We start from the raw sequence: 26,968 nt of genomic DNA, 5'->3' as shown, positions 1-26,968 counted from the left end.
CTATACACAATGGAATTTTATGCAGCCATGAAGAAGAACAAAATGTTATCATTCGCTGGTAAATGGATGGAATTGGAGAACATCATTCTGAGTGAGGTTAGCCTGGCCCAAAAGACCAAAAATCGTATGTTCTCCCTCATATGCGGACATTAGATCAAGGGCAAACACAACAAGGGGACTGGACTTTGAGCACATGATAAAAGCGAGAGCACACAAGGGAGGGGTGAGGATAGGTAAGACACCTAAAAAATTAGCTAGCATTTGCTGCCCTTAATGCAGAGAAACTAAAGCAGATACCTTAAAAGCAACTGAGGCCAATAGGAAAAGGGGACCAGGAGCTAGAGAAAAGGTGAGATCAAAAAGAATTAACCTAGAAGGTAACACACACACACACACAGAGGAAATTAATGTGAGTCAACTCCCTGTATAGCTATCCTTACCTCAACCAGCAAAAACCCTTGTTCCTTCCTATTATTGCTTATACTCTCTCTACAACAAAATTAGAGAGAAGGGCAAAATAGTTTCTGCCAGGTATTGAGGGGGTGGGGGGGAGAGGGAGGGGGCGGAGTGGGTGGTAAGGGAGGGGGTGGGGGCAGGGGGGAGAAATGACCCAAGCCTTGTATGCACATATGAATAATAAAACAATAAAAAAAGAGAGAGAATCAAGTTGAAAAAATATATATAAAAATAAAAGGGGGAAAAAATAAATAAATAAAATAAAATAAAATCCTGTTTGTGAAAAGAGATAAAAGTGGTTTTATTCATTTGTTCTGCTAAAGACAGAACAACTCATTTGATTTTTAAAAGAAAAACACAATATAAGAGTTAAATATCAACTGAATTAACATGAGAAGCTTATACTATATATCATCTTACTTCCAGAGGCCAACAGAAAATAAAATAAACAGATACAGCATGGATATGAACCTCATACAGATGATGTAACAGGAAGGAAGAAAACTGTTATTTTTATAAGAGAAGTGTATTTTGAGCCAGGAAACTTAAAAGGCAGCCAGGATTTCTCTTAGAAAATATCTTTCAGTCGGAAAACTAAAAGGCACCAAATTTGAAAGAAGAGGCTCCCTGGAAATAGCTACAGTAAATAGCAGGTAAATTGCGTTAGCTAGGGAAGTAGCGATACTTAAGGAGTTGATTGGTGGCTGCTTACTGATACCTAAAAGGAGAGATTTGCAGAACATGAAATGGAGAAAAAGTGAAGAAACAGGAGGCTCAGTTGAAAGAAGACGTAAGTAAGGAGGAAAGTTGAAGAGAAATTCCCATGATGGAAAGGCCAAGGGGGAGCGTAACAATCAGTAAGTATTGTCTGTAATTTGCAATGTGATCCTAAACCTTTGATAACATCTGCTGTAAGCGACAGCCTAGGATTAGAGGAAGTTTTTGAGAAAGAATAGGGGCTGCCTGCAATGTGCATGATGATGTAAGACAGAAAATGAGATAAATGCAGCAAGATATGCATTAGAGCAAGAAGTTCTGCAGAAATGGGAAGGAAGTCAGAGTGAGAGGCGAGCATAGGAGCACAAACGCTTTGGGAATCTGCAGAAATGCCAGACACTGCTCCAGACTTCCAGCAGTGCCTAGGATTAGGTGGAACCCAAGTCTTTCTATTCTAGATAAAGTTAACCCCAACACCAGAGATATCTTATTTATACCTCCAAAATTGAAGTTAATAAGGAGACGGAGGGACAGAGGGGCAGGAAAAGGGGAGAAAGGAAAGGAGGAGGGAAATAATACAGCTTTTTAAAAAGATAATCTGATGACAAAAATTTTTATTAGCATAAATTAACTGTACAAAGGGTTTTGTTGTGATATTTGCAACATGTGCTTTGATCAAATTCACCTCATCAGTATTACTCTTTCTAAACCAGCTACCCTCCTCCCTCTCCTTTTTAACAGATTTTGATGACTTTCATTGTGCTATTTTCATACATATATATAACAAACTTCTATCATATTCACCCTCGTTACTCCTTTCCCCTTCCACCCACCGCTGGTCCCGCCTAACCCAAACAGTCTTCCTTTTACAATCATGTCATATCATATTTTTAGGTCTATATTCCACATTTGAGTGAAAACATTGAAATATTTGTGATGATTAAAATTTTATCTGGCTTCAGATTAGTCCCAATTTGCACATTACAGATAGGACAAGAAATATTGTATTGATAAAGGAGCAAAGTAAAACATAAAATAAAACAGGTGATACAAATACAAAAAAAACTTTGTTAATTACAGCATATAGAAGCAATATATTTTGAACAGGTTAAGAAGGAAGTTCTTGGCCAGGCATGGTGGTACACACCAGTGATCCCAGCCCTTGGGAGGATAAGGCAGGAGGATCCAGAATTTGAGGGCAGCCTGGGCTACATAGTGAGTTCAAGGTCAGCTAGACAATGTAGTCTTAAAAAAAAAAAAAAAGGAGGAGGAGGTGGTGGAGAAAGGGGAGGAAGGGGAAGGAGAAGAAAGCCAAGTTAGACTTCCCAAATTCCCAGCCCAACTACTCCCTAACAAGTGACCTGACCTTTTACCTAACTCTCTGAGTACTTTCCTCACCTATAGAAAGAGAGTAACAATAATAATAATAATAATGCTTTCTTTATAGAGTTGTTGTAGGGGATAACTAAGATAAATAATGCATGTCTATTACAACTACATTTTTAGCATTGACAAATTGGTTTGTTTGAACCAAAATTTCCACTGAGACAAATTAGAAAGGCTGAACACAGTGTTTCTCCAAAAAAGTCTATTTGTCAGCTTTGGAGGGTTATCAAGACAGTGAAAATTTGAGAAGCCACCTTTGAACACTGACTTTGGAATTAAAAATGAAAGACAAGACTGTAGAATAGGTACAGGATAGAGTGGTACTTGTGGGAAGGAGAAGGGTGATTGGAGGAGATGAAGGTAAGAGAATATGGTTGATAGGATATTTATTTCATATGTACATATATGTATATATATATATACATATGAAATAGATTGATGAATTCTCTTGCAGTGTGAGGGATCAAAGATCTGGAAAAGAATGGAAGTAAAAACAGGTGATCCTGCTATGTTATGGTCCTTTCTTCCCTTGAGTCAATTGCTAGCTGTAAAAGTAAAAGACAATGATAGGTTGAAAAGATGAGCAGGAGCAATAAACAATCCCATGGGTTGGAAAGTCAAGTTTGACTTCAAAGTCTGTGCTATATGGCCATTGGCTCATGTGCTCATTGGTTGGTCCACAGTGTGGGAGTGTTGAGGTGGTAAACCCTATAAGAGGTGGGGGCTAGTGGAAAGTAATCAGGTCATGAATGGATGCTGTCCTGCAAGAATGAGTCAGGACTTATAGCAGTGGATTAGTTCCTGCCAGAATGAGTTTACAACAGGAAGCTTGGCCCCTCCTTGGTCTCTTCCTTTTTGTCTCTTCATGTGACTTCTTCTGCAGGCACACAAACCACTGTGATGCTTTCTACCACAAGGCCCTCACCAGAGCTGAGCCACAAGGCCCTTACCAGTTCAATGCTCTTGAACCTCTAAACAAATCTCTTTATAAAGTACCCAGCCTCTTATATTTTATCATAGCAACACAAAATAGATTAAAATAACCCATTAACATAGAGAAGCTCCAGTAAATACAAAGAGTAAATCAGAAATAGGCCAGCCCTCACAAAGAATGAAGTCAAACCAACTCAATACCTGATTAATTAGCCCTTGGTGTAACTGCTGCTCAAAGACTAGAGTGCTCTGAAGCATGACCCAGAGCCTCAAATTGTCAAGTTTTTCATACAGGATGCCCAGCATGCAATCAAAAACAATCATGCAAACAAAAAGATAAATAATCAAAATCCAGGTAAAAAAAATCAGACAATAAAAATAAACATACAGAAAATCCAAATACTGGAATTATCAAGTATAGACTTCAAAATAACTACAACTAGTATGCTAAAAACTTAAATTACCAGATATAGAATTTCATGAAAGAATTGAAACTATATAAGAATTCAATGCCAGGTGTGGTAGCTCACACCTATAATTCCAGCTACTCAAAAGGCAAAGATTAGGAAGATCTCAGTTAGAGGCCAGCCTGGACAAAAAGTTAACATCTCAACAAAACAAGATGGAGGTGAGGTGGTATGTGCCTGTCATCACATCTATGCTAAAGGCATAGATAGAAGGATCATAGTCCCCAGACCTGTCAGGTAAAAACTTGAGACCTTATCTGAAAAATAGCTAAAGCTAAAAAGGCTGGGGACATGGCTCAAGTCCCCAAAGTGCTTGCACAAGCACAAAGCCCTGAGCATAAACCCCAGTACTGCCAAAAAAAAAAACAAGAAAGAAAGAAGGAATTCAGGCATGGTGGTACACACCTATAATCTCAGCATTGATGAGGCAAAGGCAAGAGGGTTATGAGTTCAAGGTTAAATTGGGTTACATGGCAAAACTGTTTCTCAAAAAATAAACAAATAAAAATTTAAAAGAAAGAGAGAGGGCTGAAGAAGTGGCTCAAGCCCTAGAGTGCCTGACTAGCAAGTGCAAACCCTAGTACTGCAGAGATGGGTGAGAAACAAAGAGAGAAACAAGGAGAAGGAAGAGGAGAAAAAGAGGGGAGGGAGGGAAGGTGGGTGGAATTCAGTGTTAATTCTAGAACCAAAACCACAATTACAGAAACTAAACACTCAATGGGTGAGTTTAACAGCTGATGAAATGCAGTTGAGAATTAGTGACCTAAAATACAAGGTAAGAAGAATGAAAATGAAAACATTAAATGATGAAAAATACAAAAGCAAAGGGTCAGAAACATCAAGGATATAACAAAAAGAGGTCTTGAATGTGTTATTACATTTGGAGGAGAGGAGAAAGAATGGGCAGAAGCAATATTTGAGGAGATGAATAAGACTTACAAAATTCATGAAAGGAATCAAGCCACAGCTTCTAGGACCCATGGGGATCCATTTTAAAAGAAAGTCTAGGCACATCATACAAAAACTGCTAAAAATCAAAAGCCCACAAAACAGAGCCTGGTGCATAAGATTTTTCAATGTCTTCAAAAATAGATCCCCAGGTCTGATTTTATGGACAGGGAATATTCTAACTTTCTAAACAGAAGTAAGTTGATACACTCTTAAAACAAAAATAACCTAGTTCGAATTCCACTTTTAGAATGATAGTTTCAAAATGCCATAGTGCAATAGAGTTTGGATTGCCTGTCATTAACAACCTACTGTAAGTTTTCTCAATTCCTTTCCTCAGCAGGAAAAAAAAAAACCCCATTGATCTTTAGCATCATTTGACCACACCCAATGTCACTTTCCTTTTCCCTCTTTTATCAGCTCAGCTACTCTCAGAAAAGGACTAAAAATTAAATCAGTTCCTTCTCTGCCTGACCCATATGAAATCCTGGGTCACTGCTTACTGTACAGCTCTAATCACCAAAAAATACTCCTTTACCTAATTCCACTGGAGCAAAAGTGTGTGTGCAGTTTTGTTTCTAGCTATTGTCAAAGATAATCAGACCTGGACAGTATAGCAGGTAAAAGAGTTTTATTCAAGACTATTGTTATGGGATCAGAGGAGGACAACTTTATATAATTAGGCTCTAGGAAACCTGACTAAAATGTGGTCACAATCATCAATGTCATCAATGTCATGGTTTTCTTTTGTTGTTCTTCCTTTTATGAGAACTCTGTTTGAAACCTGCCATTCTTTCTTGCCTTCTTGCTTTCTTTCTTGCTTTTGATTTCGTGATACTAGGGATCAAACTCACCACTTCATACATGCTAAAAACATATTTTACCACTGAGCAACTGAGTCAAGGAAGAAAGGAAAGACAGAAATAGAGATGAGAGGGAAGAGAAGTAGAAGGAAAGCAAAGAGGCAGAGAAAAGAGAAGCAAAAGAGAAAGAATAGAAGGAGGAGAGTAAACAGAAAGAGAAAAATGAACCCACTGGGTAGTAGCTTTGAGAATTGGTGCCAAACACTGGTCCAGAAGTAGAGGACAGGTCACAGCCAACCCAAGGACAAGGTATGAAAGACACCAGGTTTATCAACATGCCTTGGTCATTGAGTCTGAATTCTTGTGAACACCCCATCCTCAGACAAATCCATGTTTGCATGCAAACACAACAACTGTGCGTGAAGAATTCAGTACTGTCAATGCCATTCAAGTTTTCTAGACCTGTTTTTACATTCAGTTGTTTCTACCAAGGATATAAAACTGGGGTTCTGGCAATTTTGCTCATTCCCACAGTGAACTTGGGAGAAATATGAAACTCTTGTAATTGTTCACATTTTCTGGTCTCATGTTGGAACTTGTGTAGAAAATAAGAGGCCTTGCCCCAAATATAGACTGTATCACTTTAACCACAAGATAAGCCTGTTCACTGCAATATGAGTAGAGGGAAAAATTGTGTGTGTGTGTGTGTGTGTGTGTGTATGTGTGTGTGTGTGTGTGTGTGTATGTGTTTAAAATGCTAAACAGTTTTGCAGAGACTTTTTAATCTACTCCCTAAGATTTCTCCAGAGCACAAAGCAACATGTGAAAGTGTTTCACTCAATAAGCAATGTCCCCCTGATCTTTACAGCTGAAATTCTCTGCTTTAATTCAGGAGAAAGTAGGAGTCTACCATGACAGTACTTCAGCCCTGAAACCTGGGGACCTAGAGCTCAGAACAGGACTCCAGTGGCTAAGCCACAGCTTGCTCTACAAGGCTTGATAAGATCAGAGGAGGAGGGGTAAAGAGGACTAAGTGTCATTCCTGATGCCACCTTTTCAATAAGCAGGATCTAATTAAGGAGTTTCCACTTCTTCATTTCTTTTCCAAGAGTTTTATGGCCGCTGTTATTAACTTCTCTGATTGACAGTGTGGAATAGCATTGGGCTTTATTGTTCTTCACTAAAACAGAGTATGTGAGACAGTAAACAAGAGGGGGCACACATGGAGGTTGCCTTCTCGTTAGAATATAGGTTCTTTGTGAGAAGAAGCCTTTTCTAGGATCTAGATGACTACTTCTGAGTGTTTAATGGTGTGACTCCTTCCTGGTTCTGTGTGATCAAGTATTTGTTGCACAGGTGGATTCCAGAAGCTTAAAAAAAAAAATTTCCACCCTCAAAGACTTAAAGTCAAATTCGGAAGACAAGAAATAAAGATTTGAATAGTTAATTAAATAGCTATGCAGGGTTAGTTAATAAAACAACAACAAAAGACAAATCATGAAGCCAAGCATTTTTAATCTCTAGATGAATTCTACAGCTACTACCTCAAGAGAATGAAGAGATGACTTCAAGCTGTGGTGGAAATAAAAAGTCCATGAAGGAGGACCTTCATGGGCCTTAAAATTTGAATCAGATTTAGCTAATCATCAGAGCTTACTGTATGCCCGGCAACATGCTATAAGTTCAAATACAATATCTCATCGAAGGCCCTGATAGGATTGATTCAACTATCTCCATTTTGCAGACAAGAAAACTAAGGCTCATTACTGTCATGATTCAAATCCATCTGTAGCTCTGAAAACCTCACGCCCAGAACATCTTGCACGATTACTTGGTACTTACTGTGAAAAGGTTTAAGTAGAAATGCAGAATTACTGGGTGCACCAAATATAATGGTAATGACTGATAGGTCCCTTGGAGCCCTCAAACTCAAAATGTCTGAGGAATACAGCAATACAGGCAAGTGAAGCAAGTCTTCCCTCTCCTCACCAAATTGTAAGTAGTAACTATTGTCATGGACCCAGATTATAAAGGACTTAACAGTTTAATTCAAAATATTTCCACTCCCAGTTCTCCATGTAATTCAACAGCACTAAATTCCTACCTAAGAAAAATGCCAGACTCTCCATTCTGAGCCCAGGATAATCTACATATGATTTTTGCATAAGTTTGAATATCAAGTTCAAGAGCTCCCCCTCCCCTTGATTTTATATGATGTTAATTAATTGATGGAACCCCCAGCAGTTTTCCCCTCCTTCCTCTCCTCTGCTTGATGCCCACCCAAGGTGCGTGAGTTTCACTCCAGAAAGAATTGGGGCCATTCTGGCAGGAAGTAGTTGACATAGCTGCTCATCAGCCCCAGCTCTGAGGTTTGGGAGGAGAGAGCCTGCCCGACCTTGTCGGGAAGAATGGCAGTGAACACCTGACCCCATGAACTCTGTCTGCCCTCCCTGCCGCTCAGAGGCAGAGAGGAGGTATCCAGAAGCCCTTGGGCTTTAAATAACAACTTGGGAGCAGAAGAAGGTGGGAAGAAAAGTAGTGTTGGATTATCTGCAAAGACAAAAGTGCTAAACATAAAAGAGAAATAAGAAAATACAGCCAGACTAGGCTCTGGGTAAGACTTTAAACTTTTTTCCTCCTATTGTTATTCAGTTGGTTAAAACTATTGGACCTGAAGTTCCACATTGCCATGGTAAATGGACAACACCCCTTAGCTGCAAGGGAACTGCAAGTGCCCCTGCCTGCAGCTGGGGGAGAGGGGACAGTCACCAAGTCTTGCAAGACACATCAGCAACCTGAATTGCTCAGATGTTTGTCTGACAAGCCAAAGAAAACCCAACCAAATTCCCATTCGGTCTATCTCCTTGGTCCACCCACACGATCCAACAAGTCATGTCTTTCATGTCTATTTTTCAGAGCTGGCAAAAGCCTGTCCACTTAGTTCCTAGAAAGTGAGGCATGAGTACCCAGAATCCGGTTGCCTGAAGACTGTTAAATATCCCCCACTTAGCCTAAAACACCTCCCTACTCAGCTGTTCTTTGAAGATGCTAAGATGACAGTAGTCAAAGTACTACCTCTCCTCCAGCTCAGAAAATGCTTAGAATGGTAAAATCATTTCAGCAAATAGGAGGTGGCATGCAAGGGACAGGAGAGTTTTCTGTCCATCTCCAAATCACATCACACCAGTGGGCCACCCTATGGCTGATCTTGAAGGCAAACCAGCATTAATTATTTTTTAAGATATTCTGGAAGCAAAAGAAATGTTTGTACAACAATCTATAACCCTAGGTCATAAAAGACTAGTACAATCATTGCAGTCATCATTTCTGAGGAATTTGCTTTCAGAATTTGTCTTTTAACAAATTCTGGTTTTGGGTCCCTAAGAAAAGAATTAAGCTAGATCTGTGTCAGGCAAAGAGTCAACAGTATAGCTATTAGTTAAAAGCACTGAAAACTTGCAAAGCCAGGAAAGAATAGCTATAAAATACAGTTTCTGTATTAAAAATAAATAATAAGTTCCATCATTTGTATAAACCATTACCATTTATTATCTAATTAATATACAACAAAACAATCATCAAGAATATTACTGGATTAAATTTTAACATTCATTTATTATAACCCTGAAATGTTTATGCAAATGTAATGAAACAAAATTGTCTCAGCCTTCCTCTTCCCACTACCACAAAAGCAAATTCTAAAACTCCACATTTTTTAAATTATTGTTGTACTGGAGGTACACACTGTGATATTTATAAAAGTTTTTACAATATATCCTATTTGAATCTGCCCCCTCCATCATTCTCCTTTATCTCCCTGGAATAGTTTCAACAGGTCTCATCTTTCCTTTTACATACATGTGTACATAGAACAAAGCTCTGCCTTGCTAGGTTTGTTCTTTAGAGTGTTCAAGAAGCAAAATTGGGAGGAGAAGTGGAAAGTAGAAAAGGATAGAAGGAATGAGACTAGCACTGAGGTGGGTAGGTTTTCAGAAAATTTAAAGGAAAGTCACTCTAGCGAGCCAAAGCATGTGGGACTTGATCAAAGGCAAATATGTAGAAGTGTTGCTAGGGGCTTTGCATCCAACTCATGATGTTTGAAAAATGATAAGAACTAGAAATATTATAAAATTGACCTTTGGTTCCTGGGCTATTTCTTTGACTACAATGTAGAGAGACCACGTATGGTCACAGCTCCAGTACGGCTGCATATGTTAATCCTTCTTAGCTTGTCCTTCAAACTTAAAAAACAACTGACAGAGACACTGGAAAGGTGTTTTTAAAATCAGAAGAGAAATTACTCTATAGCTTCAATCTCTACCCTTCTCCTCATCTCCATCAACCAAAAGCCTTGCAATGCTAATGTTATCTTCCCTGCATAGACATACATCAGATTGAGTGTTACATTTATATATACAACCAGTTGTGCTAGTCAACTTGTCATCACTGTAACAAACTAACTGAATTAATCAACTTAAAAGGAGGAAAGGTTTACTTTGGATCATGATTTCAGAGGTTGCATGGCACTGTTGTTTTGGGTACATCATGGTGGGAATGTGTGGCAAAAGAATCTGTCACCTCATGGTAGCCAGAAAACAAGGGGAGAGTAAGAAGGGAAGTTGTCACAGTCCCAATATCCCCTTTAAGGGCATTCCCCAATAACAGAACTTCCTCCAATGAGGTCTTACCTCTTAAAGCTTCCACCACTTCCCAATAGTGCCACAGGCTGAGGACCACGCCTTCAGCACATGGGTCTTTGGGGGATACTTCAGATCCAACCTACAGCACTTGTTAAGTCATTTTGTGAGAGCATCCTAAGTTAATAGCAATAGACCTGTTTTCCCAGGACTTTCAGCTTCCATCCCAAAGTGGGCTATGAAGATTAAATGAAAAAATATACAGTTCTTATAAACAATTTTTTAACAATTGTACAAAGTGGTATCTTTGGCAATTTATCTTGCCACAGACTTTGAAAAGATAAGAGTCTGGAAGGAGATATCACCCTAATTCAGACTTCTACCAAAACATGAAGAAAACAGAAACAAACACATTTTGCCTACGGAAACCTTGGGATCTCATTGCTTCTAAATCTGGGAGGAAATCATGCACTGAAAGATTGGGGGCTGATTCCCTGGGATCTTATTTGGTCACCTTTGCTTAGGTTTCCTGTTCCTAGTAATCTCACAAACTGTCACATCTCCCCTCTGTGGCCACACTCCTGTTCTGTACCAAGGTGAATGTGCCTTAACCATTAACCCTCCAAAAACACCAGCCACACTAAAGACAGACTTTTACTAAAGGTTGGGGATTATGGAAGGAGTCAGATCACAGCACCACAAACACCTAAAAACTCCGGCTCCTGGACCATTTCTACCCCAGGTTCTCCCTCAGTGGGCAACTGTCCTTCTCAGAATCCCAGTGTTCCATCCCAGGGCTTTTCCTCATTATCATTCTCTCTCCCCACCCACTTTTCTGTGTCCTCTTACTTTCATAATGTAGAGTAGCTCTGATCTCCTTTTGTCTCTCCTCTCCAAGTCATCCTCTAGAGCTGGGGGTCTTTGACACTACATAGGCCATTAGGGTAGTTTCCTAAAGAAAGACTTACCTCCCCTAGTGCCCATGTGCCACTGGCCTAGCTTGTCACCCTAAGTTCTTGTTTTCAGTTGAGATTTTTCTTTCTTCCTGCTCTATGCACAAGTGCTGGTGATGAAGAGGAAGGGACTTAAAGAGATTTTCTTGAATTATCCAGACTCTTCCTTTACTTGATGCTTGATTTTATATGACTAGAGAGAGCTCTAGCTTTCCTGTTGTTTTCCATGTCTGTGGAATGAGAAAACAGCTGATCCCTTTGGCTTTTAAAAATTCAGCAACATAGGCAACATCTTAAATGCTCAAATTGCACTTTTTACACCTGCCCAAATTGGGTCAATTGCCAATGAAGTGGCAATAGAGAGGCACACTCAATACCCAAGAGAGGATCCCTCAACTCAAAAACAACTGGGAGGAAGTCAGTGTGGATCAGCCATGGGATCCCAGCTGAACCTGTTTCTTGACAATTAACTGTAAGAGTTCAGACATGTGGTTGTTGGTATGGATTTGAAAGTGACTATTGGGATCATGGTGTGGGGGAAGAGGGATCTCAGCTCCAAGTCTAAATATGAAACGTGAACACCCCTCTTCTTGACTTTAAGACTGAGCACTTCATCTGCAAACTGCCTTAAGTCATTTCTGGAGCAAGACAGAAGATAGGTGAATGCATGGATGGATGGATGTTCATCTGCAAAAAAACAGATAATAATCCCCATCCAGCCTATTTTCAGGGGTTATCCAACATCCAAAATAGCTGACTGTTATTGCAAGATACTTTCTCTTTCTTCTCCTGCCAGAAGAGACACTAGCATTAAATTTTTCCAGAAACACAAACACCTGCTTATTTCCAAAGGGCCACTACTAGAGGAAGTACTGTGGTTGCCTGTGACACCTCTCGAGAACAAGGCAAAAGGACAGCAAACAAGTCTTCTGGCACTTCTGCTAGTTTCTGCCCTACCCCTTCCAAGACTCCCCCTCCCATAGTCCACATTAGCCATCCATCATTTCCTACCCTGTCCTTCTTCATCCTAAAGTGGCACTTGTTAAAGGCTCTGTGACCACTCCAGCAATTTCCTTTGAGGATGCTAACACTGCAGCTGAAGCTTCATTATTATGCTAATCGAGCTTGGTCTGAGCTGCTTTCATAACTGCCACATTAAAGTCCCAGGGAGGACAGGCTTCCAGAGCCATTTGCATTGTGCTGGGTGAATCTTAATGAGGGAAGAGTCTGGGAGGGAGTTGTTTTTGAACTTGGCCATCAGGTAAAGGGACTCGGCTTGCACTATCATAAATGAATAAATAAATAAACAAACAACCAAACAAGCAAGTGAAGCCCTTAGAGGAGGGGCACAGAGGAGATTGTCGCACAGTGCAAACATCTCCCGTTGTATGGTCAGCATGGCTTTTAGCTAGCTGAGGATAATTATCCCATTTCAGAGACAAGGAACTTAGGGCTGTAGCTGTGAAAAGACTCTTCAGGGTCATATCGCTGCTCGGTTTCAAGGCTCTGCCCCTCTGCAGCATGCAAGCCAGACTTCACCATGTTGCAGTGTTGCCATGTGAAGCCAAATTGCTGAGGTAAGAAACTACTTGGCACGGGGGGCTCAGAAAGCAAAACCTCAAAGTACAGTACTTTGCCATGGGGAACTTTGAATTAAAAAGCAGTCACAGAACCAAGGTCTCTCTGACACCACCCCAGCCCCTTCTTCTTGTCCCTCTGGTAGAGTTTTCTCTGAAGTTCTGTTTTCTGGCTAAAGGAACTTCCCCACAGAAGAAAAGTAATTGTCTAGAATCAAACAATCTCTGTCTTGAACCTCATCAAACAGGGAAGAAGACTAGAATTGACATTACACCCAAAACCAGAAAAACTTTGTCCCAGGCTACTATTGTCTGTTCTTTGGGCCCATTCATCACCCCTAAAAATCACTTACTATAGCTGCCCCTACTTCCTGTCCCCTATGAAGAAGGGTCATAAGCTTCTAAATTTTACTGGAATACTGGGCATTCACTTATCCTAGGATGCCCCATGTCTTTTCTCCTATTAATCTGTCTATCATCAATTTGTGTTAGTGACTCAACTACCATAACTCCAGAGGGTAAAAAGCAGTTCTGTTTATCCCTACAATGCTGACAGAGTAGAGTCAAGATGGATGCCTTCAAACTTTGAGGTCCAGTCTTGTCCGTAATCTCAGTTACTTGGAAGGCAGAGATCAGAAAGATCAGAGTTGGAGGCCGGCTTGGGGGGTAAAGGTAGAAAGACCCTATCTCATTCAATAAGTCAAGTGTGGTGGTGCATGCTTGTACTCCCAGCTACGCAGAAGGCTATAGGTAGAAGAATTGCTACATCTAAGGCTGGCCCCAGGCAAAAATGCAAGACCCTACTTGAAAACTAACTAAAAGCAAAACTGGGCTGGGAGCATGGTACTAGTGCAAGGCCCCAAGCTCAAACCCCAATACTGTCAAAAAAAATTTTTTTGAACCCAGTTACAGAAAAAGTGCACAGCTAGCTGTCTTATATACTGATAAAAAGCTATCGTAAAAACCCTCTATTTGCTTTTGGCTCCCTTTCTGTGGCATCATATGGAAAAGTGAAAGAGGAAGACCTGGGGGATCCAGAGGAATTTCTGAGCAACTCAACTGGGAGTAGGAGAGGAAAGACCTCTGTACTGTCAGCAGTGGTGGGGGGCAGGGTAAGGAACTTCCCCTTCCTTCCCCTCTGAAAATCAGGAAGCTGAGCTATAGATTAGAGGGTCACTAAAAGGAGAGAAGAAAGCACCCTTTGACATGAAGGAGGTAGAATCTAAGGGCACAAAAGCCAGTCCTCTTCTCAGGAGTATTTATACCATCTAAACTAAGGGGTTGGGGAGTCACTTTAAATTCTCCCTAGGTATGTAGTCACATCGCAACCTGCAATCATTTCGCTGTTTTGAGGTTATCAATGGACTTAGGGTGGCTCTTCAATTAAAAGACATGGGTGACACGGGCAGTCTGTTTCTTGTAACCTTGAGCATTCCTTTCCAGTCAGAGAATTACTGAGCCAAGACTCATCTAAGGAAATCGTAACACACTTAACATCTAAAAGACAGGAGTGAGATGGAAGGAATGCATGCATGTACTTTCTTTAAAAAATTAAATTTAACTTTTGCTGCTCTAGTGATTTCTTTTACTTTTAGTTCTTGACTCTGGCTTATTTTCAAATGTTTTCTGACTTCTCTGTTATCTAGTTTTATCTATCCTGCTTTCACACTTTCTAAAGGATTTTTTCATTCCTCTCTGGTTCTAGTCCAAATAAGAAGAAATTCTGAGAAAAGAGTCACTGGTTGCTGCTCCCATGAGTTAAAGATGACTACAACAATCCAAGTCTTCCTCACAGACAAGTCTGTGTTCCTTGAATCTTTCCAATCAAACATGAACCTACCTCATTTACACTGTTTATATATGGCTTCATGCTTCCCACTAGAGAAATACTCTCATGGGTGGTGCTCTACCCAAGACTCATTACCATCTCTTTCTTTCCTTGTTGCCAACGTCTGAGTGTTATTCTTCAGTTGTTTGCAGCAACCCTTCCTTACCTATGTCTTCAGCCAAGGACCTTCCCCACCCATCCCTCCACACCAGGCCAAGGGTGAATGGTAAATGTCGATAGTTTAAGCCAATCATTTTGCTTCCATCCACTTCCAGTAAAAGAACTGGCCCCAGACATATCATATGTCACTGGCCCATACAGTATAAGGAAAAGATTACTGTGGCTTCTTGGGAAAGTCTCCAGTGTTCAAAAAGAGATCACAAGCCAAGGACTTTCCTTCATCCTGCATGTGAATGTGGGGCGATACTTTGGGTTGTGGCATCTACAGATAACCAATCATGTAGATAAAACCAAGAGCATCATGACGACAACAGGAGCCTGACATTCCTGAGCTGCTGGACCACTGACACTAAAACCACCTACTGAAGTCTTCTTGTTATATAAGATCATGAAATTCTTATCATTCTTTAGGTCATTTTTTTCTAGATGTCCTAAAACTTGTGAACAAAATTGTCTTGTTCCTTTGGAATCTCAACTTTGTTTGAATAACCTATACCCTTACTAGAAATAAGTGATTAGCTAAGCGGTACAGTCAAATGCCACACTGTTTCTGTCAGTGATGTACTGTATATACTGGGCTGGTCATAGACTTTTCACCTAGTGACATCCTCGCTATCTTAGTTGTGTAGGTATACTCTATAATTTTTTCACAATGATGACATCACCTAAGGACACATTTCTGAGACGATGTCCTCATCACTAGGCATGACTGTAATTCTGTCACTTTACTGAGAAGTGGTCTATGGTAAAAGCATGACCTAACTCTGCAAATTAAATGGGAGTGGAGGTCTTCTGGGAACTTTTTGGAAAGGTTTCTTGCTTTAGGAGAAAGAAAAAACAAGGAAGAGAGATTTTCTTCTCTGCCACACTTTCTCATGCTTGGAAGTCTCATGCATGAAGCTGCAGCAAGCCATCTGAGCTGTGCTGAGGTTGGTGAGTTCTCACTGGTAAAGGAATTCCAAGTTGGGTTTCAGTTACATGGCATGCAATGAGGAGAGTTAGCCTTATCGGTTAGCAATGGATTAGCTGTACTTATCAATCCAGCCACTTGTCTTCCAAATACTTTCTTGAGTGAAAGTAGTGAGTGCCAAGTAAGGAAGGACCATTAATACCTGTGGCAATTACAAATTACCATGGAGTTTGTGAGTTTTTATTTTATTATGACTTCTATTTTCTTTTTAATTTAATCACCACTAAATTTTTTATAAGGAAGAAGGAAAGCAAGGACAGATTAAGAAAGCCTATAAAATGCATTACATCTTTAAAAGATGGATTTCTTTATTCACAGGCTTATAAAATACTTTCATGAATACCAAGTCCCTCACACTATTCTCCCACCAAAAGAAAAGAAAATGAGGGAAGGGAAATGGTTGTAATTCTATTTGCATTTTTTTCCCCTGCAAAGTGGTTTGAATTCTGTGAACACCTACGTAAATTCATAAGCACTTATGCCATAGATATCTAGGATGTGTGTTGGGGCAGAATGTGGTCAAGGACTGCTGCTCTGTCATCAAATGACCATTCCAACCTTGGCCGCTACTCATGGGGTTCTAGCTAGAAGCACCAAATGCCCCTAGCCCTTTCCATCCAAGACAAAGCTGGGAAAACTATAATTTTAATTAACAAGAGCTTAAGTGGCAGTCATTATTCATTAAACAATACAATGATTACCATATAGACATAGTCAGCTCAGCAAAATATATATATTTGTGATCCTTTATTTTATTTTCCAATCAGAAATATCACCTTCACAAATTAGTTTGATCATCATTTGGACTAGATTGACTAATGTGGGTTTGGTCTATACAGTCAATTTTCAGGTCATTACAGGTTCTAATGTAGAAGAAAAATATAGATTTGTAATCATTGCTTGGAAGTCAAAGAGTTTCTTCTTTTAAGAGACAATATAGTAGAGTGCAAAAAGCATTTGTCTAGAACCAAAACATCAGTTGTACTCCTGAATTTATCAATAAGTAGCCATATGTCTTCAACTCTCTGAATACCACCAGTGAGTTTTGAGTCCTCCAAAAAGATATATCCAAATCTTAATCCCAGATACCTGTGAATGTAACACTATTTACATTCTTTACATATATGTAATCTGCAGATTGCAGGTATCATTTCACTGTCTTTGTAGATCTTACAAAGTTAAGGATCTCAACAGAAGATCATCCTGGATTAAAGATGGGCCCTAAATCCAACTCACTCACACTTATCAGAGAAAGGAGAGAATGACATGGACACAGTGACAGAGGGGAAGCCATGTGAAGATGGAGATAGAGCTTGAAGTGCTGTCTATGAGTCAACAAATGCCAAGGACTCTCAGCAGCCATCAGAGACCAAGAGAACATGGTAAAGATTTCCCATCAGAGTCTCCGGATCCCTGCTGACACCTTGATTTCAGACTTCTAACCTACAGAACTATGAGAACAAATTTCTGTTGGTTTTAGCTGCCCAGTTTGTGGTACTTTGTTCAGCAGTCCTCAGTACTAATACAGATTTTCCGGTCCAAAGATTACACCTGAAAGCACCAGTTTAATAAGAGTCAGCTCTATCCATCCTTGATTATGGGTGGAGTTGCAGGGAAATTAAATTTACATTAAAATGAAGTTATCCTAATCCTTTGGGGATTACAGTAAGGAATGGTACTCAAAATCTCAAATTTCCTTTCCTTTTTTAATCTGGATAAGACACTAAAACACCCAAGAAAGGGCTGCTTAAAAACTATTCTCATCCCATCAAAAATAAAAGTAATATAGGTCTAAGAGGAAGACCTGTAATTCAACCAGGACAATTGAAGCCTGCATTTACACTGTGATTAGACTAGTAAAACTCCGTCTTGTTGGGACCTGGAGAATAAAGAGCTGCTTATTTCAGCAAGATTGTTTTATCTTTCAAACATATTCTAACACATAAAGTTTCAACTTAAGAATGACTCCTGTATTCAAGTTGACAGACAAATGACTAGAGCCAAATATGCCATTGCAGTCATTCATTCAGCAAGTACAGATTCAACTCTCATCACTCATCAGTAACTGAGCAAGGAACCAGAGTTGACAAAACCCTTGCCTGACGGAGTTATAGTCTGGAGGGTGGGGAGACATAAAAAAGAAAGTAAACCCACAAACATACAATCATAGATTGTGATGAGTTCTATAAAGTAAAGGGCAGCTGGAGGCATGGCTAAAATGGTAGAGTGCATGCTTAGCAAGTGCAAAGTCTTGAATTCAAACTTAGTACTGAAGAGAAAAAAAACCAACCCTGTAAAGTATAGAGCCAGGTCAGACAGTGAGCATAGGGAATCAGGTATCAGAGAGCCTCACTGTGGCTATAGTTTAAGCCTCTAATACTTAAGGCCTAAAGATGGAAAGGAGGTAGCCAGGCAAAGAGGCCTGGGAGGAGGGGAAAATCTACACAAAGGGAACTACATGTAAAAGCCTGATGTGGGAGAAAGAGCCAGTGTCCAAAGACCAAAAAGGTAGCCGGTGTGGATAGAGCATAGGGTTGGGAAAAGAGACATGCCAAATGTCCCCTGAGAAGTAAACAGGGGCTAGACCTTGCAGAGCCTTGAAGGCTATGATAACATGTCTGGATTTGATCAAACGTGAATGAAAAGCTGCTGAAATGTATTTCACAATTTTTGTTTAAAGCAGAAAAGAAAAAGTACTCTGGGGGGCTGTGTAGAGAACAGATTGGAAAGGGATAGGAATTAGTACAGAGAGATCACTAGTTGGGTCTGGTTGTCATCCAGAGAGAAATGGCAGGGCTTAAGCAGGGTGGCAACAATGCAGATGAGAAGAAGGGGACAGACTGAGAACAGTTCCACTAAGAGGTAGCTAGGAACGTCATGCTTCCATCCATGGGTGAAATGCCCAGAGAGATGGATCCAAACAGTTATCCCTGACGTGCTTTCAATTCAAATAGCCAGAGAGGGAAAAGAAATGCTCACACATGTCAACACTTGGAACATGGACTTGGACTCACTCTGGAATCTCACAGAAAGCCAAATTAATGCCTTCTATGTTGAAATTATTGACCCATTACAGAGACCTGGGCTTAACATCTACCTAAGTGGCCGGGAAGATTTACTCAGCATTCAAAGACAAGGGTGGTAACACTGTTCTGTCAGCACATCTGAAGAAAGACCACCAGGTGTGAGGGCATAGAGACCAGAACACAGCAAGGACAGTAGCAGAAATAAAGTACTGAGCCTGGAAATGAGCACACTCCAGAGGGACACCTGGCAAGTGAAGAATGTGACAAAGGATAGCCCGGCTCTGTAGCTGCCCAAGCAGACCTCAGACCCATGTTAGAAGTACCAAGAGGTGCCGAGTATGGTGGATCACGTCTATAATTCCAGCACTTGGGAAGCTGATGAAGGAAGATTTTAAGTTTGAAGCCATCCTGGGACATAGCAAGACCCTGTCTCCAAAAAGCCATAATAATAACAATAATAATAATAATAATAAAGTTGCAAAACATAACTGAATGCAGAGGAGCCGTCAGAGTGGCTGCAGGGCTGAGCTGTCTATGGCTATCTATGGGGGAGTCCCTTGTATGTAGAGATCTTTAAGCAGACAGGTGAATACTGCCTACCAGAATCTCACAGGATTCATCTATCCAGTATGGGTAGGCTCATCCCTGAGGACCTATGACCTATTAATCTTCCTGTTAGCAGCTGTTCATGTGTGGGATCACCAGGGAACACAGGCTGGACGAAGATAGATTCTTCTGAAATAATCCCTGCAGCCTTTTGAAAGACCATCCAAGACCAAATTCTTTCTTTCTTCTCCTGAGCAGCATACCAGCTGATGCTGTGGATCCCATAATAAACAAAGCTTCTGCCAAAGAACTTGGCAATATTTTGGTCTCTCCATCATTCTTTTCCACCAGTTTTACTGCCAGGCAACATCAGGGCTTTCACTGGCGCCTGCATAGCTACCTCACTAACCTTGCCGTGTGAGGAACCACATCAAGTAAAACTTGTCATGTTAAAACGCCTTCCCCAAACGATGCTAAGTTGGGCCACGCTCCTGGAGCACATGTGAGGCATCATTAAATATCATGACAGGATGTGAGCAAAACATCGGAGGCCTTGGGGATCAAAGAAGTGCAATCCAGTTGAAAAGCAGCTCCTTAATGGAGGGGGGTGTACAGCAGGAAGTTCCCTTTGTTAAACAGCAGCCCTAATGACTTCTCCCTGCTTTGCTCATAAAGACTGCCTAATTATACCACATATGTCTGCACCTCACATCCAAGGGCCCTCGGTGTCTGGGTCCCCTACTGACAACCCTTGTAGCCCTTGAGGCCACAAAAACCAGGGGAATCTGCTGCAGGAGAGTCGGTTTGGTAGCTGAGTTTTATGGCTTTGGACACACAAACGTTCCTTCTATTTTAGTGGGGAAAGTGGGAGATGAAAGGCAACAGTCCTTCCTCAAATGAATTCCTACTAGCTGGTTTCATCTTCTTTTAATTCTATGGGACCATTACACTAGGATTCAAGATTAAAAGCTCTCTCGTTTCCAAACCAGAGTTGAAGGAGACCCAAACTGTATCTCAGCAGTGGGCAGACCATAGGTTCCATTTTTCAGCTCAGCCTATATCAAGACAAACTAAGTGGACCCTGACAAGTGCCATAGAAGTCCCTGGCATTAGTCACAATGGCCAGAATGGCCACCCCACATTCTCAAAAGCCTACCTCATCTGAGTCCATGCAAACACCACTACCTGAAACATTCATTTTGCTACTTACTCAGACATGTCTTTACCTTGTGGTTATCTATTCTTGCATGTGTCTCTCTCTCCCTCATTTGATCTAAAGCTACTTACAAAGTGTGTTAGTTTAGTCAACTTTCCATTGCTATAACAAATACCTGAAGTAATCAATGTGCTAGGAGGAAAGGTTTCTGTTGACTCACAGTTTCAGTCAATTGTTGCTTGAGCTTTTTGGTTTAGGTCTGTGGCAGCATACATATCATGACTGATAGAGGTGGAGCCTGTTCACCTCATGCTATCTAGGAAGTAGAAGGGGCTGGGGTTCCAATATCCCCTTCAAGGGCATACCGCCAATGACCTAACTTCCTTCCACTAGGCCCCACCTCCTCAGGGTTCCACCACCTCCCAACAGCACCATAGGCTGAAGAACAAATCTTCAACACATATAAACCTAGGGCACACTCAAGATTCGAATGACAACACAAGGGTTTGGTTAGGTTGGTTGGTTTGGTTTGGTTTTGGTGCACCTCTTTAGGCCCGGATAGGAGGTTGTACAAACAGCAGATAAAGGACGCAATGGACGGATGGACAGGTGGGTGGATGGATGGATGGAGATGGGCACTACTGTGTTAAGGTATGAATCCACAGCTCCCAAGTACACTCTGTGGTTGCTTTGATCACATCTGCCACGTCTGAACGTTATTCAGAGGACCCCTCACTGTAAGTTGAACTCAATCACAGGGAACCTTTTTCACCAGTACCAAAGTATGGTACACTGCCACAACTCATGTTCCAGTGTCATAAATCTGAACTCTGGTCTTTGGAAAAGACACATGAAAAACATCTCTGGTAGAACTTTTTTTAACTCTTGTATAACCTATCTCTTCCCCTCACCCCCCGCCCCGCCCCCCACCGTGACCCACTGCCACCTGTTATAACCGCCACCTGGCAGTGCTCTGTGAGGGGCAGTTTTGCTGAGTGAGCATTGCTCCTTTAGAGTGAGACAACCCTGAATTTATAAACCTCACTCTGCCACTTTCTAGCTGTGGGGCTTTTGGAGGGAGTATGTGACAGCCTGTCCGAGTTTCCTCCTCTGCAAATTAACCTTCCTCACCAGCTGATGCTAAGGTTTGAAGGGATAGGATGGGTCCTGGCCTAGCGCATAGCAATTTGCTCTGTAAACAATCACTATTATTTCTGTTGCTATGGAGTAGCTTATTCCAAAGGCTGTGATAAGTAAAATGGGCACTTACAAAAGACTACCTGAAGCACAAACACTTCCTACTGAAAAATACATATGCAGAGGGAGCATTTTACATACCTGTTAACAGCTAGTAAGCCATCAGGCTTTGGGGACCAATGTTAAAGAAGTGTCCAGATGCAGGGTGCCATTAGGATTTGACTACCAGTCCCGAATGGTTCTGACTTACAGCACCTCCTTCCCAGCAAAAAGGCAGCCACTGCACTCCATGGAAAGTGGAAAGGGTAGAGATACCCTAATACTGCAGTTTGTCATTGCTTTGTTCTTATCTCAGTATTCTTATCTGTGAAATGGAACCACAGAAGCCTTGCATAGTTGCTGTGTCGTTCAGAGATGGCAACAAAGAAAGCACTCAACAAATGGTCTTTGAACTGTCACTGCTCCCAGGCAGCTGAAGGCATGTTTGCTGGTATTCTATAGAATTTTAAGACTTAAGTTTCTTTCAGCATTTGAAAAGATGTTAAAATTTCAGCTTCTTTAGGGAAAAGTTCTGGGTGGGTTGGCTGAGCGGGGGCTGTACAAATGAAGAGGGAGGAGCATAAAAATCTGATGTTCAAACAGGCTTCTGAGAAGAGACCCATTTAGAATTTTGCTTGTTGTGTTTGACAGGTTACAGTTGTCAGGCAGTCACAAAGGCTCCCCCGTATGTGGTGCATTTGGGAACAATGAAAGAACTCCAGAGGCCAAAACCTACTCCAAGAAGAACATTTTTAGTTTCTGCTTTGAAGCCAACGTTGGATTGTTGGCACTAGAATTAAAGCTGTCTCAGTCTGGCACTGTGTTTTATCTTGAGATGCAAATTCATCATGCAAACGCCAGGAGAACGCCTGCACACGGCTGTGTCCTCGGATGGCTCTGGGGGCCTTCTGGATGCTAACTCTCACCGCTGGAGTCCTGCCTGCCTCCTCAGCCACCTGTGGGGGGGGGGGTCATTGTTATTTGGATGCCTGATCAAATTCTGGCCTACAGCTATGTCACCATCACTAAGTCAACATAGAAGTCTGGATATTCAATCCAACCTCTCTCTCCACGCAAGCAAAACCTTTCTCTGCCACTCTACTGATGATTCTACAGTCACTCAATGAACCAATCTACAGCTGGGGAACTCACTCCTAGTAACCAGGACTGTTCTGATGCTGAGGAACTCTGACTGGAGAAGAGTTATCAAACTGTAGTGAAAGATGTCACCATGTAATTCTCCTTATTGATCTTAGTTCTGCTCGCTGGAATACTAAAAATAAATTTAATATCTCAGCAGATCAAATAATACCAAGTTTACTACCATCCCCCAATTCTTCATTTTGTGTATAAAAACCAAGTTGCAAAATCCACGTGGCTCTTCTTCCCTTCCCTTCCTCTCCCCTCCTAAAAGAATATCTTCTAGCTTCCTTCCTTTTCGTTCTCTTCCTGCCTTCTTCCCTCTCTTCTTCCTTCCTCTGCTCCTTCCTTCATGAAAACACCCCGAGGAAGGCCTGAATAAAATAGGAGCCCCAGAGAGGCCAACCCACGCTGATGTCAGGACCACACGCAAGGCTGCAGGAGTCAAAAGATGAGGCCTCAATTCCACAGAGGAGGGCAGAGGAAAGAAAACCCAGGCTGCTCAAAATCACAACAGGAGGCCCAAAAACAAAAAGGGAGGAAACTAGAATTTATCCTACGGTTTTTTTTTTTTTTTTATTTATTCATTTGCAATACTGGGGTTTGAACTCAAGCTCTACACCTTGAGCCACTCCACCATCCCTTTTTTTTGGGATGGGTTTTTTCAAGATAGGGTCTCACAAACTATGTGCCCAGACTGGCTTTGAACCGTGATCCTCCTGATCTCTGCTTCCTGAGTAGCTAGGATTACAGGCATGAGCTACCAACACCTGGCAATCCTGTGGTTTTAGACTAGAATTGGAAACATCAATATGAACTCAAGGTTTTCAATATATGCAAATAGACTGTCTACATGATACGAAATCAACATAGACACAAATGTGTGCATATTATGTAATGCGTCATTTCCTAGTTCAATCCATTGATGGGACCTGAGACCAGTGACTTTCCACCCATAATGAGCACATCTATTGCCCCAATCTTAGTATCTTTTCTTTTTTTTTTTTCTTGGAAGTACTGGCTTTTGAACTCAGAACTTCATGCTTCCTAGGCAGGCATTCTACCACTTGAGCCATACAACCCAGTGTTTTTTGCTTTTAGGTTAGTTTTCAGATATTCTCACACTTTTATGCCCAGGGCCAGCCTCAGATGAAACCTTCCTTCTTACACCTCTAAGCAGCTGGAATCACAGGTGTGACTTAGTTTGTAAGTAAAAGTCCCCACTAGAAGGAGCTAGGGCTTCCTGGAGGAATGGTTAGTTCCAGGACTAGAGCAAGGAAAGCAGATGAGTCTAGGATATTTTGTGTTGCCAAAGAGTTAAGAGAGTGCTCGAGGAAGATACGTCAAGGGATATAGGACTTCAAATGTTCCCAACAGAATGGAATGGCAAATGTCTGAAGTGACAGATACGCTGTAGTGTGCACAATTGAATCAATACGCATTGTGCCCAGGTATGGGTATGTCATGCCATATCCTATAAATATGCCTAATTACTATGAACAAATTAAAAATAAGGATTTTTTTTCTTTTTGCAGTACTGGGGATTGAACTCAGAGCCTCACACTTGCTAGGCAAGTGCTCTACCACTTGAGCCATGCCTGCATCAAAAGATGTATTTTTAAAAAGAAGTAGGAGCCAGTTTGGGACGGTACCCGCTACCCAAATCTGAAAAAGAGATGCCACAACTAGTGACTTAAGGTGGAAACGGAATTGGGTTTTACCCAGTATCAAGGTACTTCCTACAAAACATTTATTAAATACCACGGGATGGGGTGAAAGGTCACTTAGCAATAGAGAAATCTGCAGACCTTTTTTTTTTTTTTGGTAGTATTGGGGTTTGAATTTATGACCTCATGCTTGTTAGGCGGGCCCTCTATGCCCCCAGCCTGGTGAACACCATCTTAATCAAAGATCAAAGTTAATGTTGACACCAAACAGATATCACATCCCTACACAGAATCTGTAATATTCTTGCTCCAAAGAAATAACACAGGTCTACTCTAGAGGAGAAAATGGACCAACACAATTTGAGGGACATTGTATTCAAAGTCATGAAAGTCAAAGAAAAACAGAGGAATGGTTGGTTCCAGACTGAAAGAACGCAGAGAGGTGTGACACTGAGTGCTACATGTGACCCTGGAGCAGATGCACTGCTATAAAGGATGTTACGGGGACACTGGCAACACTTGAGAGAGGTCTCAGGGCAGAATGTAGACAGGAGTTCTTTGTGCTATTTTTATAAATTTCTGTAAGTTTGAAACCGCTTTAAAATAAAATATTTTTAAATTCCTGTAGACAATAACCCAGTACTTTTTGGAGTTTCTCCCGTAAGAAAAGCCTATCTAATGATAGCTAAAATTCCACCAGCATGATCTCTAACCCCTCCCAGCCTGATGCCCTGAGACAGTTTCCACCTTTGTGAAGTCCAAGTCTCCTTAGGAGAGGTAACACCTTAAGCCAACACTCATCTTCAGAGTTTCCCAAAGTGGCTTAGTGTATTAGGTGTAAGAGGCACTTGTTAATAGATATCAAGGACAAGGACAATGTATGGCTAAGGAAATTTGGAAATATTGTGTTATACCAAGTTTCTTTGTTGCAGGACTCCAGAGCCTTTACGAAGTTGTGTGTTTTAAAGCAACCTCAGAGTTTGAAGCAGCATTTGGAGTTACTTGATCATTGTCTGATTGATTCCAAAAACACACATTTTGGAAAATTCTGACTGACAGATTCCAGTGAGCAGGTATTGCAGCAACAGGAGTTTAGATGCTACCCAGTTATCTGAACTGCTGGGTAGAGTAAGCAGCCTACTTCCTGCCCTCATCAGGGAAGGAAAAAAACAAGTTTAGTAAGATGGCCTGGGTTCAAACCGGGCTGCCTCGCTGTAGAGTGGGTTGACTTTGGACAAGTCAACTAAACTCTCTGTGCCTCAGTTTCTTCGTCCGCAAATTTGAAATACGAAAAGTTCTCTACTGATATTGTGAAGACAATAGGCATGATAACAAAGATAAAATTTTAGCACAGTTCTTGCACATGTAAGGATTCAATGGATACATGAATTATATTATTGTTATTCCTGTTATTATTATTCTTTCTTGGGATCCTATGGACTAAAACAAAGCCTAAGTGAATAGAACATGAGAGAATGCCATCAAGGTCAGGAGAGGAGGGAACCAGCAGCAAGAACTAAGAAACTTAGATTAGTACATTTTCTGTTACCATAACAAAATCCCTGAACACTTTGTAAACAAAAGGGGCTGCCAGCTGCAGTGGCTCATGCCTATAGTCCCAGCCAATTTAGGAGACAGGGATTGGGAGGGTTGTGGGCAAAAAGTTAGCAATGCTCCACCTCAACAAATAAACCAGCCATGATGGTGCACAGTTGTAATCCCAGCTATATGATAGGCACAGGTAGAAGGATCTCAGTCTGAAGCCAGCTTCAGCAAAAACACAAGATGCTATATGAAAAATAACTGAAGAAAAAAGGGGTACAGGACTGGTTCAAGTGGTAGAGTGCTTGCATAAAGTCCTGAGCTCAAATGCTAGTACCTCAAAAAAAAAAAAAAGAAAAGAGGTGTATTGAGCTCACAGTTTTGAAGGTCGAAGGTTCAAGGTCAGATGGTCCTGTCAGCTCACCTTCTAGTGAAGGTCTCATGGCAGATGGCCTCTGGTTGGGATCATGTGCACAAGAGATTATGCACATTGTAAAACCAGAAGCCAGAGATGGGGCAGGACCAAGTTTTTTTATAACAACTTGCTCTCACAAGAACTAACTTACTCTGTGAGAGCAGCATTAATTCCTTCTAAGGCTTGTTCCCACAACCTGGTCACCTTCTACTAAGCTCCAGCTCTTAGACGTTCCACCACCTCTTAATAGCACCACTTTGGGACCAAGTCTCCAGCACATGAACCCTTGGTGGACAAACCACATCCAAACCACAGCTAAGCCGAATGTACTCATGACACACTCCTCCAGTGTTCCAACTGAAGAGTGTAGCCCAAGCCTCTCCTA

The 26,968-nt window shown here is 41.2% G+C and overlaps 1 long non-coding RNA gene across 1 annotated transcript; it reads left to right on the top strand.

The window, feature by feature from the left end:
• The first annotated feature begins 920 nt into the window (after nucleotides 1-920).
• On the top strand, nucleotides 921-25,249 carry LOC141422643 (uncharacterized). Its single transcript, XR_012447388.1, has 2 exons — nucleotides 921-1,313; nucleotides 22,471-25,249. It is a non-coding gene; the product is annotated as an uncharacterized lncRNA (long non-coding RNA).
• Nucleotides 25,250-26,968: the final 1,719 nt, after the last annotated feature.

The sequence above is a fragment of the Castor canadensis genome, chromosome 4, assembly GCF_047511655.1.
Source record: "Castor canadensis chromosome 4, mCasCan1.hap1v2, whole genome shotgun sequence".
In the NCBI taxonomy this organism is placed as follows: domain Eukaryota; kingdom Metazoa; phylum Chordata; class Mammalia; order Rodentia; family Castoridae; genus Castor; species Castor canadensis.
The sequence above is the reverse complement of the archived record's forward strand: the minus strand, read 5'-3'. Positions and strand labels throughout refer to the sequence as shown.